Below are 15,451 nucleotides of genomic sequence, written 5' to 3'. Positions count from 1 at the left end.
TGATTGTAGAAGGATCAAGTTGATCAGATATGGGACAGTCAAAATTCTCTCTACTGTTTTGTATGGTTAAAACTCTAATCTCCATCAATATGATGAATGATGCAAATTTGCATGTTATCTTTAGCAAGGATAGTTTTACGATGGTCAAAGTAGCCATGGTTTCAGCAAAGAAAGTTCATTTTAGAACTTTAATCATTCAAACTTGATACTAGCGCAATGAATCAAACATAATAGTCCATTTTAAAACTCTATACGGACTTGATGCTAGCAAAATGAACGAACTTAATGAATTGGTCTCAAAAATCTTGGGATGTTAACTGTTGTTCAACTGGAATGATTCCCTACGAGGAAGGTGCTGTTATTCATCTGAGCACCATTCCACCGTAGGGGTGGTTGGGTAATTATAGATCCAAAAAGAGAGCCTCGTCCTTTATTTGAGGCTCCCGCTTAAAGTTTCCATCAGGAGGTAAAAGTTCATTCCTGAAAAAATATCACTGCATTTTAAAAAAATTATAACATCATTTTGTGCAATCTTAAAAACTATTAATAGAAAAAACTAATTTAATTTTAAAGATGACTAAAGTTTACTCTCATTTGCAAAAGCAACATTTTTTATAGTTGCTCTAAAAAATTCCAGGAAATGATAATTTACTTTTAGTAATAGAACGGTAGAGCAAGATAAACTTCAAACACCAAAAAATATATATAAATAAACTCGTTGTTTTAGAATTTACTGACATCAAAAATATATAACACAACAATTCTCAGCATTTTTAACTGAGATAGAGTTCAGTAGCTTTACATTCAGATTTTACTGGTAATATATAAGACTACTTGTCGATATTACCAGGGGTTGCCGTATGGCAATTGACCGAATCCGAGGAAGCAGCATCCAAGATAGCAGCACAATAAGCAAAATCGTCGAAGCCCGATGGTATCTCAGTGCCAGTCAATCTGAATGGTCCTCCTATCTCACTTGGAGGTGCCAGCAAATAAAAACCTAAACCTTTGATGGGATCCCGTAAGTTCAAAAAGATTTCACGGCCAGCTATTAGAGGGAAGTTAATGGATTGGTCACAGCCCTGGATCGGAAGAGACCCTAGAATGTGCAGTTTATCTTGGCTGTAGTCATATTCAATCAATCTCCTCTTAGAGAAGCAATACAAGCGCCCAAATACATTTAGGAAATGTGTACTGTTGAATCTATTCTCCAGAGTTTTCCAACTCTCGTGTAAGAATCAAAAATCTCAAAAGTGGGCCAAGTCGGCTTGTCCATAACATAAAACTTACCGTCACCAAAAACCCCTGTAAATGTCTCCATACAGGTGTTCATGTGGGGAAGATCCTCCCACTTGTCCTCCTCCACATTGTAAACTGAAGCCTACGGACCTTGTTGAAGACCCGGTCATAGCCTCCAGCCACGTAAATCAGCCCCGCTTGCTCATCCGCTGCAGAGACAAAATGGACCAGCCATCTAGGCATTGTGGCGCCCTGCGACCAGTAGGAACGAGAAAAGCTGTACAACCATACACAACTCCTTGCATAGCAATCAAACGTATCCGCGAACACAACCAGTGTTTGTTTTGTGAAATAACAGTGAGATATGGGTCTAATTTGTGCGGGAATGGGCGGTAGAATTTTTTAAGAGTTCTTCTCCAGGTCGTATGCCTTTACTATCCTCCAGTGGCCGCACACGAACATAAAAATCTCTTGCTCTGAAATCTTCAATCTTTTCCTTTCTTGATAAAAGTGGAGGCTCGTCAATACAGCGGTCTAACTTTTGCAAACGGACTTGAGCTTGTGATGAGTGCTTAATTCCACCCTCAGCAGACATTCGAACCCAATTTCATCTGGAAGACTAGGAAAAAGAGATCCCATTGTACTCAAAATTTATAACGTTGATGGGTCGGAATTCCCTCTTCGGAGTACATGATCTTCCATGGCGTTTCCCACTATGTTGTATCTATATTTTGCCACTATCAGATTTCCTTTACTTATTTCACACTACAGTTCCGTTTTTTTATATTGATAAAAATATATCTCAAATTTTATTATTTTTAATTTTAAAAAAAATATTACTTCATTTCATGCCCTCAAATGTGAGTTGCATGCATTGTTTCACATTATAGTGCCATTTTTAAGTTTATATCCTTAAATTTAGAGTGTGAGAAAATTGAGTGTTATCTGACTCTTTGGTCACTAATAATAATTTTCTTATCTTTAGGTCACTAATAATTACCTAATAATTACCTTTAAGTTTCTAATATGAGAAGACAAAAAGAGTCAGATAAGTCTAGGTATACCCAAACTAAACACAAAAGAAAGAGAAGAGGCAATGATAAATCTATGGAAAAGGTAGAATTCAAGAAATTGATTCAGACAAAAGGGTTAAATCTATGAGAGAGGAGTATCAAAAAAAAATAATGGAAGCACAAGGGGATAAATAGATATGTGGCAAGGAAGGAAAGGGTAAAAGGATCTATGAAGAATTTCAATATCCTTTATCTAGATTGCAACAATGTGTCAAGTGTCAAAAAGAAAGTGGGTTCTTAGAGGATCTAAATATTAGTGTAAAGGATTATAACGGACTAACACATGACCTGTTATTAACAAAATGATATCTATGATCAAATATCAATAGGGGAACAAGTTCATTTGGAACATTGTTGTCAGGCAGTTAAAGCAAATGAACTAGACAGTTCAGAAGTAATTGTAAGAACAAAAAAAATAGGATCTTCAAATGGAATTTGTGTAGGAAAATCAAAAAAAAAAAACTTAAAAGTCTAATTAGAAAGGAAGAAAAGGTGGATAGTTCGTCAATTCAAAGGGAAAATCCCTCAAATTGTAGTCTTTCAAAATCAAAATTGATAGAAATTTGTAAGAATCAAAATATGGGTAATCAAATGGAGAAGGTAGCAGTTAAAATTAATGAGCAACAATTCTAGCAAGGAAAGACAAATACCAAAGAGAAGGTTCATGAAGATATATTTAATATTAAGACACCTTTTACCATACTAAAGGATTACAAAGGGAACAATAACAGAGAAAAAGCAAATCCCATATGAAGGAAATATTGAATTGAATGATACAGATGCTACATATGGATATACAGGAGAAGAACAGACAGAGACAAATTTTCAAAAAGCAAGTCAAGCCCAGATAGCAAGCATCCTCTGAGCATCAACTAAGCAATGGGAGAATGTCACTATTAGAAAAAGAGCTTTAAAAAAATATCACATTAATTTTGGGAAACTCCAGAAAGTGGGAAAGATATATTTGTAGACAGTAACCAAAAGTTGACTGAAGATGTTAAGGATAAAATTGAGGATCCCCTTATTCTAGTGAAGTGGAATCCTTAATAAATAAGCTTAGGGTTGTAAGCTTAGATGATCAATTCATTGGAAAAGAAAATAGGCAAACGGATAGCAATGGTTCAGAGAATTCATAATAATGGGAAGAGTTTGGGGTATTAGAACATTTAGACCATTATAAGGAAAAAGAAAAATTTGAAAGCATGAAACAACAGATCTCGGTGGGCAAGGAAATAGGGACGGAGGGGATGGATATAGGAGATCAAACAATATAGGAACTAGAAAAAGAAGATGAGGGAACAAAAGAAGACATAATTTCATCTAGTGTCAACAATACCCTGTAAGAATTTGGTATAGCTTTGATACCATGTAAGAATTTGCCTAAGGCGAGAATGAAATACCAAGATCTAGAAGCTCAAGAGATAGCACAAGAGAGACGATATATGATCAAATGAGAATGGATTAATCAGATAATTGGATGAATATATAATAGAAGTGCCTTGTATATAAAGGCAACTGATATGTCTAGAAGTCGTACAAGAGATAAGCATAACAACTAAGCACATCTCCACCAAGAGTGGATTATCCTCCATTGTGCATGAATGTGTGTGCAACAATGAGAGGATAAGAATGTAAAGATGTATCTCATAAAGAGATGTAGTAGACAACATGTGTTCAATTGGAGTGCAAGCTACTATGTTGTCTACATGACAACTCATATGAATATGTTAACTCCTAGGTGTCTACATGACAACTAATATGAATATGCATTAACCTAAGTAAACTTAAGTAAAGTGTAAATAGTAAATACTTATTTACACCAACACAGCCCCGCGCCCCCCCCCCCCCCCCCTTAAGTACAACTTAGGGAAATGTACTTAAGCTCACAAAAGCTAGATAATAATATAAGATGGGTCTTGGCTACTAGGCCATGTTAGGTTCCCATGTACAATATGCACATACAAAAGATAGATGCAATGCAATCTCTCATAAAGTGGAGAAAGAGGGAAAACCACATTGGAAAAAACCCCCTCCAAAAAGAGAGATAAGTACAATAAAAGAAAATGAGAGAGAAGAAGTCCTCATGCGAGGAAAAGATCCTCACCATAAGAAAGAAAAAGAGGAAGATAGACCAAGTAACCCACCCCCATCCCCCCACCCACCCCCCACCTCACCCCCAACATAGAATGTACACCAATAGTAGATGCTCTAGGCTCGATGTAGAAACTGCTCCATCAGTGTAGAACAACATTCCTCCCCTTAGGAAGAAACATAAGCAAAGGTGTATCAATGAAGCCTCCTCCAAATCATGTGTACTATGCCACTATGCTGAAAAAGACAAATCAAGATCAACTGAGGATGAATGTAGAGCATGTATCAAAGACTCAAATATCTCCTCTAAAGAGAAAGTGACCTCCTCCAATTGTTGTATCAAAGGATCTACCATCATGTTAGCCTCGAAAGGCTAATCAAGTAGAGAATGAAGATGAGGGTCATCATGCTCCCTCACAACAACTGAAGAAGGGTCATCTTCACCAAAGAGAAGATGAATGTCCTCAATAATGTCTCACAAATCTACAATCTAAGACTCCGCAAACAAGCTGGAAATGTCTATCAAGTAGTCATCCCATGGAACTGAGTTTGGAAGACATTGAATATCCTGTTGCACTGAATTACTTGAATCTATGGCTATGTGAATATAAGAACCATTAGGAACAATAGTAAATGGAATATTAATAGGAGGAGAAGAAATAAAAGGCTCAAGAACTTGATCATATGTGAGAACACCCAAGTCCAAGTAGCCAAAGTTCTCCTCAAAATTTGAATCATCACTGGAAATGCGATCAAAATCTATTGAAAAATCACTATCATCATCATGACCAAAGTCTAAAAAGTAGTATAGCCGAGGTGCATGATCAACCACCCCTATAGCAATGATCTTTGTAGTCTCCAAATCTAATAAAAACTTCTTGGTGTAAATACGTATTTACTATTTACACTTACTTAAGTTTACTTAGTTTAATGCATATTGAATTGAATAGCAATAAATCAATTGTGGATCATATTGTTATTTTGATCATACCTTGTTGGTCTATTGTTGTGCTTGTGTTTGAGTTCTTTGTTCTTGGGTGAATTTTTCCCTAAGAAAAATTCTTACATGGTATCAGAGCTTGGAGATTTTCTCTTCACATAGTCGTTTGTGACCATTGTTGCTTTAGCATCTCGGCCCAAATCTGAAGTATCACAAAAATTGGGAGCGTCTAAAACAAGATCTAACCTCGCCATTGCATCTAGAATATTGATTCAGTGAAAATCGGCTATAAAGTTGCCTACCCTAGGCCAAAGTCAATTGCGAGGCAAACCTTTTTTGCAAATCGGCACCTGAAGACCCTGATTTGCAAGTTCAGGTATGATCTTTTCGATCTGCTATTTTATTTAATTCAAATCTCAGTATTTATTTTCCTGCAGATTTTTGGGAAAAAATTCTATCCATTGCCCTTGTAGAGAATTTTTCTTTACAAAACTGGGTAGTCACACCCTAGCTCTGTAGAGAATATTCATTTGGAATATTCCTCAATTGATGACATTGCACTACCAGCCATCTCAACAAATTAACCTACAATACCCAAACAATGGTCATCTAAATCCAGCAGACACTACATATCGACGGCCAAATCTTTTTAACTGGTGTTATAGCAGCATTAATGAATTTTCTGACCGGCATCACCTACCACAATCCGATCACCAGAGGCAACTCATTTCTTTGCCCCTAGCCGATGCAAGTTTTTAAAGATCAGGCAGTTCCTTCCTTATGTGAATGTGGGACAATTAGCCCACTTTCTAGTGTCATGACAAGGTTTCTAGCCCCTGTGAACCACCAGTGGCACCCTACTTTCTAGCTTGCTCAATCTTGGCACCCTCGATTAAACAGTGACATGCAGACTCGCAAGCACCCAAACACGTGTCTCTCCACAGTCGTGCAACATCATTACGTAGTCTCCATGTGGCACTACCACCTACACAGATACATCATCAATGTCACACAAGATTTGCACCCGCCATCGAAGCCATGTCAGTGCCAACAAGTTGTAAACGTCAACTCTAATGTAGCTGAGCCATTATGACATGTCATCAGCCACCTGTTTTGTTTGTACAATCCATATGATTTTGTGATGATGATGTCATGCTGACATCACCATAGGGCTGAAATTTGCTTTCAGTAGGTTAAATTTGATGACCGTCTGATTGTCATTTCCAGGGATTTTCTAACTGCAGTGACGATCGTTTGACCATCAAATTTAAGCTAGCAATTTTCCTTCCAAACCCCTCTCCAGATTTAGTTTTGATTTGACAACCCAATTTTGAGAGGCCATAACTCAGTCATCTAGACTCCAAATTAGGTGTGATTTATTTTATTTTTTGGTTAGAATTTCATGAACTCTTCATTGGTGTTGTTCTTTTCTCGTTTTGGTGCACGGATTTGTCAAAAATTATGCCTTTTAGTGACTGTACTGTCCAATCCTACATTTTGCAACTTGAAACGCTTTGTACAAGCTCATCTAGAAATATCACTTTCAACATTAGGGCCTTTTCTGCATTGTATTTCTTTTCAGAATTGATGTATATCTAAGCTACAGTGCTTAGTTCTAGATTTAGGCCTCAAAAAGCAGTTGTAACTAGCAAAATCAGAAGTTCGTCTTGTACATTTTGACAAGTGGCCCATTGTACACGCACCACTTCTAAAGCACTGAATCTTACATTGTGGGGGTGGGGGGTGTGTTTCTTTGATTTGTTTTCTTGCATCTTTGGGGGTTACATTGATTAGTCCATCATGGAAGAGGAAGATTTAATTATCTTGACACTAGACAACTATCAAGAATGGAGTCAATTGGTTAGCCCATATCTTAGTCAACATAATGCACTACCATATGCGAGAGGGCTTTTATACAATGAGGACACATGCTCCATCCTTTTTCGTGCACTCGTTCTTTATATGGATATGGAGGTTATGGATTCACTTGATGACTTGAAGTCAAAAGATTTATATGACATTTGGATCTATCTTTGGGAGCTTTATGGAGATCCACAAACTCCTCCATTTCCAAAAGATCTTTTACCTCCAATTGTGGCTACATCCTCTCCATATGAGATCACACCTCCAAATGCTTATGTTGCTCCTATTGATCCTATTCTAGCCACAGATGCTTTAGATCTAGTCCAGCAAGACACTCCATGTCTTCCTACTTTACCTTCATGTGACGACTTCCTACCAGACATTGCACAGTTGTGTGTGGAGTCTCACATTGAAGATGTCGGAGACATCCTTGATGATATTTGTCATTGCTTTATGGAAAATCCCTCATTCACTGCCACAGTGACTGATTTATGTACTTCAGCATAGCAGGGTACACTTTGTCTTCTAGTTCTAGCCTTAGATGATGACTTCTTGACTAACATTTCAAGTTTGTTCGTGGAGTCACACATAGCAAACTTGGGAGACTTCTTTGATGATATATCACTTCTCTTTGATGAGGACGATCCTTCTACAGTTGTTGTGAGGGCTCACTCTAATCCTCATGTCCATTCTCTACATGATCAATCTTTATAGGTTGAAGTGATTATGGATCCTTATGTACAATAGGTGCAGGAGGTCTCACTATCATTTGAGGAGATAGTTTATTCTTTGAAACAGGTTCTACATCAATCCTTGCTAGATCTGCACTTCTTGTCAATAGTTTTGGGAGGCACAACCATCAGTATCAACACAAGGACACTTGAACAAGTTTCAGAGACACCTTTCATCATTGAGATTCTTTCCACACACAGGGGAAGCATCTCATCAATACCTCTACCATTGTTTCTTCCAAAGGGGAGGAACATCATTCAACGATCATGGATCATCTTCTACATTGGAGCATTTCTCACTGGTCAACACCTTACATCTAGGGGAGGGGGGGAACTACCTCATCTCTTTCTTCTCCTTTTTGGGGGGGGACTTCTTCCTCTTAGGGAGTTTTTTCCTTCTCCCATTTCACTTTTGTATATATTTGATGTATGTTGTAATGGGGGGATCTTGATTACTCCATCCATCCATGCATCCCTTTTCATCTCTCTTTTTGGGGGAGGGTTTTTCCCATGAGGTTTTCCCTCTTTCTCCACTTTATGAGAGATTGCATTTCATTATGTACATGGGTACTTAACATGACCTAGTAGCCAGGACCCATCATGCATTTCATTCTAGTTTTCATAGGCTTAAGGACATTCCCCTAAGTTGCACTTAAGGGGGGGTGTTGGTGTAAATACGTATTTACTATTTACACTTACTTAAGTTTACTTAGGTTAATGCATATTGAATTGAATAGCAATAAATCAATTGTGGATATTATTATTCTGATCATACCTTGTTGGTCTACTGTTGTGCTTGTGTTTGAGTTCTTTGTTCTTGGGTGAATTTTTCCCTAAGGAAAATTCTTACATGGTATCAAAGCTATACCAAATTCTTACAAAACTAAATTAGGTGTGAATTTTACTGTCCTTTTTCTATCTCCATGAGTGAGTCAATAGATGGAAAGAAGATTATGACTTAGGTGAGGTACACACAACACATCTTTGAAGTATCCCTCCCCCTTATCAATAGTTCCTTTCCCAATCACATTCATGTAAGTATGATTGCCCATCAAAATAGGTGGAGTGTGACAATAATCAAATGATGAAAACATAGACTATGAAGATGTCATATGATGAGAAGCCCCTGAATCTAGAAGACATCTCCCTAAATCTTGACTTGAAGTATCTACTAAGGCTAGACCTTTTTCCATGTGATCCTTTCCTTTATCAAAATCTAAATGTGAAGAAGAGAATGAAGTGGTCATTCTTGATGGTAGACCAATTTGATTCTTCTTGAGAAGATTCTTGAGTTCATCAATTTCCTTCTCGTAACAATGATGTTCTTCATGTCCATTCTTCTTGCAATATGCTCAAGTAAGCAACTCCTACTTGGATGATTTACCCTTATTGTTGGAGTTTTCTTGTGGTGAGGAGGTTGAGTGTTCTTTCTCTTGTTGTGAATTTTGTTGCCATGATTTTTGCTTCTTGTTACTCTTTTCCTTGATTCCCTTTACTAGCCACCAATGCTTTGCACTTTGAAGACTTGAGAATCCCCATGCTCATCAAGTTTGATTATTCTACCATCAACATCTCTGTCAAGGAATCAAATGAAGGCATGGTGTAGGAAGAACTTGAGGTCAACTTATGAGTGTTGAAGCTCGAAACAAATGATGCATACTTTGGGGAAAATTTTCTCATCAAATTATAGATCAATTTTTTATCCTCTATGGTAATTCCACAATCCTTAACCATTAACCTCATCTCATGTACCTTGTCAATATAGTCTTGAATTGTATCAACCTCCTTTTGATCTAATGACATGAGATTTTCATCAAATTCAAAACCCCTAGCTTTGTCTACTTTTGCATACAAGCTAGCAAACTTATCCCATGCTTCCTTTACTATTTTACAATTATCAATATGGAAGATAAGATCTTAATGTACATACTTCCTCAAAGTACCAATAGAAACTTTATTGTTATGATTCCATTCATTTAGTTTATCAGGATTAGATGGTGCAACCATGGTTCCATCAACATAATCAATTAAACCTTTTTTTATCGTTTTATGCCATGCTCTAATTTTCCATGTAGCATAATTATGTGGAGTTAAAAGTGGAAACCTAGGAGAACCCATGATGCAAAATAAAAGAACACAAGAGAAAGAGAAGTGCAAATGCTCAAGACACCCCCCCCCCCCCCAAATCACTCAATCAAAAAACTCCCCCAAAATGGATGATTTTGGCACTTTATACTTAGTGCGTGTACAATTTTTAGTTGTCAAAATGAACCAAAGTGAATTTTTGATTTTGATGGTTACAACAACAAATATGAAGCTATATCAGACTCAACAAGATAAGACACAAGATCTCTCAAGAATCTAATTAATTACAAGTGCTAATAGGCCAAAATGAGACCAAAATTTGAAAGTACTATGTATACTTATAATTTTTCCAAACTAATACCAAATTTGAAAAGTAGACAAAAAATCATGCACTTTCAAAAAAAATAGCACCTGAATATGTGTCCATATGAGCCTGATCGAAGCCTCTAAAGTTGTAAAAATTGAGATTTTTTGTTTGCAGAAAAATTCAAGAATAAAGATCACAAACAACCTACACCAATGTGTAGATCATGAAATTCTACCCCAAAACAAAAAAAAATGCTCAGAAAAAGGAGTTTGTATGAGGGAGATATTGTTGTTTGAAAATCACCTCTATAATTATTTTTCCTGAATCGCCATTATCGCACCTAAAAAATAAAATGACTCTAGATTTCACCTCAGATGTCCGATTTTGATGAAATAAAAGTCAATTTAGGGGTTTTTTGACCTTTTGAATGTGATGCCAACATCTAATTTGCACTAGCAAGCTCCAATCTTTGACCTGCAAAAACAAAATAAAAATCTCTCTAATGGCTATGCAATGAAACTCCTATGACTTTAATACCATATAAGAATTTGGTATAGCTCTAATACCATGTAAGAATTTTCCTAAGGCAATAATGAAATGCCAAGATCTAGAAGCTCAAGAGATAGCACAAGAGAGACAAGATATGATCAATGAGAATGGATTAATCAGGATGAATATATGATAGAAGTGCCTTGTATATAAAGGCAACTGATATGTCTAGGAGTCATACAAGAGATAAGCATAACAACTAAGCACATGTCCACCAAGAGTGGATTATCCTCTATTGTGCATGAATGTACGTGCAATAATGAGAAGATAAGAATGTAAAGGTGTATCTCATAAAGAGATATAATAAATAACATGTGCTCAATTGAAGTGCAAACTACTATGTTATCTACATAACAACTCATATAAATATGCTAACTCCTAGGTGTCTACATGAAAACTAATATGAATATGCATTAACCTAAATAAACTTAAGTAAAGTGTAAATAGTAAATACTTACACCAATACACCCAAAGACACATTGACAATCTAGGGATATTAGTTAGTTAAGATGGACTTAAGTACCCAAGATGTGGCAAGCAAAAAATAAAGTGAGGAGGAAAGACGCTTATAGAATTGAGATCCCCAATAGGAAAGGCAAAAAATCAAAAAAGATCGGTGAAATATTGAATGTAGGGAAGGGGAAGTGCCTTCCCAAAGAACAACGAGGATAACAACTTGGAATGCTAGGGGTCTTAATGCCCTTAGCAAGAAGCGCTTACTAAAGCATAATATAAAAAATTTTGATTCATAATTAATATTAATCTAAGAGACAAAACTAAATAAGGAAGAAGGAACCAAATTAGGCAATTGGAAAACAAAATTAATAGAATCCAACAAAGCATCAATGGATATTGGAATAATTTGGAACCCGAGGAAAATAGTGTAGACACCCAAAAATGGACAGACTTGCAAGTTTATATTTAATGCACTAATTATTCTTCTATTAATTAAAGGTTCTTAAACAATTAATTAATCATTTGTGTTCCTCTATTATCGAATCTTTGCATCATTTAATCTTCCCTAATATTAATTAAATAATTAAGCTTATTTAATTGATAAACCTTTAATTAATTGATCAATATCATTTAATTCAATTCAATTTCCCATAATTTAAATAATAATTATTGATTATTTAAATTAACTAATTTATTCCTTTTTTTTATTTTAAAGGTGGCATAACCACTTGATATCTTATTTTTATTAAATTTAAAATAAAAAAAATTCTACTGGTTCTAAGATAAGGAGCTCCTGGAGAAAAGAACCAGGGAAAAAAAACTTCGTTCATGACCCCATCAAGAGAAAAAAGTAAGAAGTGAAGGACCATTATAATGAGGAAAAATTAAAAAGTCCCCAAAATCAGTGCCTCCAAATTACATTAGATAGTAAAGATTTGTAAAAAGAACCTAAAAACTGCATCACTGTTTGATAATTACATATATGCCAAAAGCTTATAGAAGATGCAGAGAAATATACCATCCTCATGACTAGGAAGTAATTTACGTAGTACACAAAATTTAAAAGGCAAGAAGTTGTTGTATCAATATTCTTTCACTTGAAGCGTTGTGGCTATTTTAGGCATGAAGATGAAGGTGCCTACAATCATATATGAACGTCGCCAATCAAAATAAAAGGAATGTTGTAGAAGAATGTCCGATTGGTAGATAAACCTGCACATATAACAAAGGAAAAAAACCACCAAAAAAGAGTAGGACTTATTGTAAATATTATTCTTCCATAAAAGTAGCTGACATATCAACAAAGTTGAGCTTGAGATTAAGATCGAGAAAAGGGATAAGACGAGGCCAAAAGCTATGGGTGAATGAGAGGCTATGCAGCTGGAGCACCAAAAGAGTCTTGCTCCAACAAATCTAGTATAGCAAAGACTACCTAATGTATGCTATTAACATAATCCTTAGACAAATAACCACCATATTATTGCAAAGCAACTTTGACTGGGCGGAAAGATTGCCTTTCTAAAGCCTTTTTGATACTGTGAAAAATCATGTATACTCCATGATTACTAAGAACTACATGATGATGAAAAAGACTACCTATAAGAGTAGCACCACCCCATAAATCATATTTCTGGCAAGCTTTATGTATCTTACCTTCTTGTAGAAAACCTGGCTTGACATATCTGCTAACAATTAGCTCAAGATGAAAAGGGGATTGAAGCAAATCCAAAGCATTGGAAAGATGAACTAATAAGATCTATGAAGGATAAATAATTTGTTTTCCCAGAGGAAAAAGAATATCACACCCAATAATTAAATTAAATTATTATCTTCGCTTCACATCAATTTAAATTTCAATCAATGTCCATTTAATTTCAACTAATTTCATCTTTCAAATTCAATTGAATTTTTTATTCAATTAGATCTTCTAAAATGAAAAATCAATTTTATGAGGAATTATTAAATTTAAAAATTAGAAAATCTTCATAAATTGAAAAATCTATTTTTTCTAAAATTCCAAAATCAGAAATGATTTTAGAGTTTCTATTTTCAATTTTTGGAATTATCTCTCCAAAATTGAAAGTATCTCAAATTTTATCTTATGTCTTTTCAATTTAAAATTTGAAACTTTATAATTATTTCTCCATCCACTTTCATCCTTATCCATTGATCATGATTTCTCAAATCGATCTCAACCATTTATAGATTTCTGGAAAATCTATGTAAACAACCCTCCTATCTCTTAATTTGATCACTAAATTTCACATTGAACCTGTCTCAATTTTCTATCATTTGAAATCATGTCTTTTAATCATATTTCTCAGAGCTTGGAGTCTAAGTGCTGCCAAAATCACAACTAAGTGCACAATTCATACAATCAAAAAGAAACAACAGAAGCTTGGAGTATTTGATTGGTTGGCATGTTTTATTATGTGTTTCCAATTACTTAGTGCTTTTTATTTTGTTGTTCATGGGCTCATGCTTGGTAGCTTATGTGATTTTCATTATTGTATCATTTAATGCTACTAACCCTCATTTATTGAGTGTGTAGATTTAAGCCTATACAAATAGACTTCATCCAAATAGTCTCAAATAATAATTGGATGGGGGGTAGAGTGAAAAGTTTCAAAAATAACCTCCTATTCATTCTTATTAATGTATATGGACCTATCCAAACAACATACAAGAAAGTAACTTGGAATGATATTAGTACATTTATGGAAATTAGTCACAATGATAAATTTCTCATTAGAGGAAATTTTAATGCAATCCTAAACTAGGAAGAAAAATATGGTGGATCTCAAATAATAACACAATCAACCACATATTTTATAGAATGGTTTGAGAAAAATAGTTTAATGGAAATTCAACAAATAATGAAATATTTATATGGAATAATGGAAGAATGAGTTTTTTTCCATATTGCAGAAAGATTAGATATATTTATATTTAAAGGGGATCTTGGCTCGATTAACCTTGCATTTCACTCAACTATTTTGCCAAATGCTAGTTCAATCATAATAGAATTTGAAGAAATAAAAAACCCATCTAAAAATCCTTTCAAAATGTGAAAACATGTGATTTGTTGGTAACAATTTTATGAACAACATCAAACAATGGTGGCAAGAGAGTTATTTTCAAGGCTCCAAGATCAACTACTTTGTTTCTAAATTAAAACTACTAAAAGAAAATATTTTAAAATGGAATAACAGTCACTTCAATAATATATTTAAAGAGAAATTAGAAAATGAAGAAGAGCTTAAGAACCTTAATAAAGAAATAACTAGGAAAGGAATGGAATAAAAAAATTATTAAAGAAAAAGAGTTATTAGCAAAATAAGAAAATATTTTAGCCAAAGAGGAATTTTTTTGGAAGCAAAAATTGAGATAAAAATGGTTAGTTGAGGGGGACCAAAATACAAAATCTCCGATAATAGCACCATTAATAATAGAAACATTAACAAAATCACTAAAATTGAAATCAAGAAGGGATCGTGGAAGAAGATCCTATTAAAGTAGCAGATATCATTGTGGATCATTATAAGAATATTTTGAACAACTATGATAGTTTGAATCGGTGGGCCCAAGAGATTTGACAAAAGCAATCCCTAAATTAATTATATCCAAAGACAATAAAGAATTGAATAAATCCTTCTCTCTTAAGGAAATCAAATACACTCTATTTAGTCCCAACTCAGATAAATATCTAGGCCCAGATGGCTTCAAAGCCTTCTTCTTCCAAAAATGTTGGGATATCCTGGGGTATATCAATGGAAGGTAATAGAAGCCTCCAGAAATTTTGGATTATTACTAACTAAGATTAATCATACTTTTCTAACACTTATTCCTAAGAAAATGAATCATGATGTACATAGAGATTTCAGCCTATTGCGCTTTGTAACACTGTTTATAAAGTTTTATTGAAAGTGTTGTCCTTTAGACTTAAAAGAGTCCTCTTGAAACTTATATCATAAAAATAGACATGTTTTGTCCTTAGAAGATCTATATTTGATGGAATCATCGTCATCCAAGAAACTATTCACTCAACTCAAAGCAATAAAGAAGCATAAAAAAGGCATATGATATGGTGGATTGGAGATTCTTGTGCAAAAGCTTA

The 15,451-nt window shown here is 34.8% G+C and overlaps 1 pseudogene; it reads right to left on the bottom strand.

The window, feature by feature from the left end:
• Positions 1–679: 679 nt before the first annotated feature.
• LOC149565046 (F-box/kelch-repeat protein At1g15670-like) lies at positions 680–1,950 on the bottom strand (annotated as a pseudogene).
• Between the last annotated feature and the right edge of the window lie 13,501 nt (positions 1,951–15,451).

The sequence above is a fragment of the Cupressus sempervirens genome, chromosome 3, assembly GCF_028749045.1.
Source record: "Cupressus sempervirens isolate cs-2001-9-10 chromosome 3, ASM2874904v1, whole genome shotgun sequence".
NCBI classification, from domain to species: Eukaryota; Viridiplantae; Streptophyta; class Pinopsida; order Cupressales; family Cupressaceae; genus Cupressus; species Cupressus sempervirens.
Note: the sequence above shows the minus strand (reverse complement) of the source record. Positions and strands in the feature narration are given on the sequence as shown.